Source organism: Pteropus alecto, unplaced genomic scaffold (assembly GCF_000325575.1).
Source record: "Pteropus alecto unplaced genomic scaffold, ASM32557v1 scaffold5, whole genome shotgun sequence".
NCBI lineage: Eukaryota > Metazoa > Chordata > Mammalia > Chiroptera > Pteropodidae > Pteropus > Pteropus alecto.
Window position 1 is genome coordinate 13,652,959 of NW_006441953.1, and position 1,536 is coordinate 13,654,494.

The 1,536-nt window shown below is 28.9% G+C and overlaps 1 pseudogene; it reads right to left on the reverse strand.

Annotated features, from left to right (window-relative positions):
• Nucleotides 1–1,328: 1,328 nt before the first annotated feature.
• Nucleotides 1,329–1,447, reverse strand: LOC112485604 (annotated as a pseudogene).
• Nucleotides 1,448–1,536: the final 89 nt, after the last annotated feature.

Consider the following 1,536-nt stretch of genomic DNA (forward strand, 5'->3'; position numbering starts at 1 on the left):
TTTCCCACCATTTGCATGTGTACTTCATTCTCAGATCAGTATAATTTCTTATGCCATGCAATAATTTTCAGCTATGAGAAACAACTGTAGGGGGTAATTTGCTCACATAATTAGCTTAATGATAACTTTATTTTCACTAAGGATACATTCCATTCCATTTTCCCCCTAACTTTACCTTATATGTTTGTACAAGCTTTCAGGCGATCCATCGATCCATCGTTCATAAGTTCCAGAATCCATGCATTTGGAAAATACAGCTTTTTATAAAGTATACATATTGTTTGCGTACAAAGAAACTAAATAAAATCATTTGCTGCTTGCAACAAAGTCCCTTATCTGAAACTGACATCACAATATTGAGTTGGAGGAAGAGAAGAAGAGGAAGTGCTAAAACTTACTGAGAGCTAGCTATGAGCTAGGCATAGGCGTTACAGAGCTTTACTGTTTTAGATCGTTTAATTCAACAAGAACTCTATTTGTATGTATTACTCTATAAATTACGTCTAGCATATGTCAAGTATTAAATAAAAGTGAGATTTTTGCTCTATTTTGCATTGAAAGATGTAATTTACTCTGGGTTTCTTTTACATCAAGGTAAAAACAATCTCAATGTAGCTCCCTCCATGACATTTGAAATCATTTACATTAATAATATTTTCAACCTCTCGTTATTTTCTGTAAATCTTTAGATTCATATCAAATTATTTTTTACTCTTATGTATCCCTTATGCTTGATTAATGCATTTATTCTGAAATATAGAAAAGCACAAGATTATATATTAATTTAAAATAAATGAACATTCATTTTTAATTTTCCAATAATGTTTAATACAGTTGTAGTGTGATTTTTAGCAGGCTCATTCCATCAATAAGTCATTTATCAGATATGGGAAACCATATTAATTCTGTAGCTCTTCCTGTAAAACAGTAATATCTTCTCTATTTTCATTGAATTAATTTTATTAAAATAAGCTCTACTTGCCTGAAGTTAGGAAATTTTTTAGTTGAATATCAATACTTTTTTTATATTCTCTACTTCTGAGTTTTTAATAGACTATTGAAATTAAATATAATATATAAAGAAATTAAACTCCAAGCTCAATATTATTGTTTAAGATTTATAAAGATTTAAATTTTAATATCACATTTGATCAGTTTAACATAGGGTTAAATCAAAGGTGGCTATTTTAAAAGTGTTTTCATTCTTTTATATTAAGCCATATTCTTTACATACTTTTATTCCATAAACTTGCCAATAATTTTAGAGGAATGCTAAGTACACTGAAAAAATGATTAAGTTAAAATTGTTTATATACTTTTCTTTTTTACGCCTACAGCACCTGATATTCCAAGGTGGTCTCCCATCCAAGTACTAACCAGGTCCGACCCTGCTTAGCTTCTGAGATCAGACGAGATCCAGCACGTTCACGGTGGCATGGCCATAATAAGTTAAATATTTTTAAGAAGGAAAATATTATAGAATCATTTATATTTATATGTGTAGAAAATAAAGACTATAAAATTTTTTTAAATATT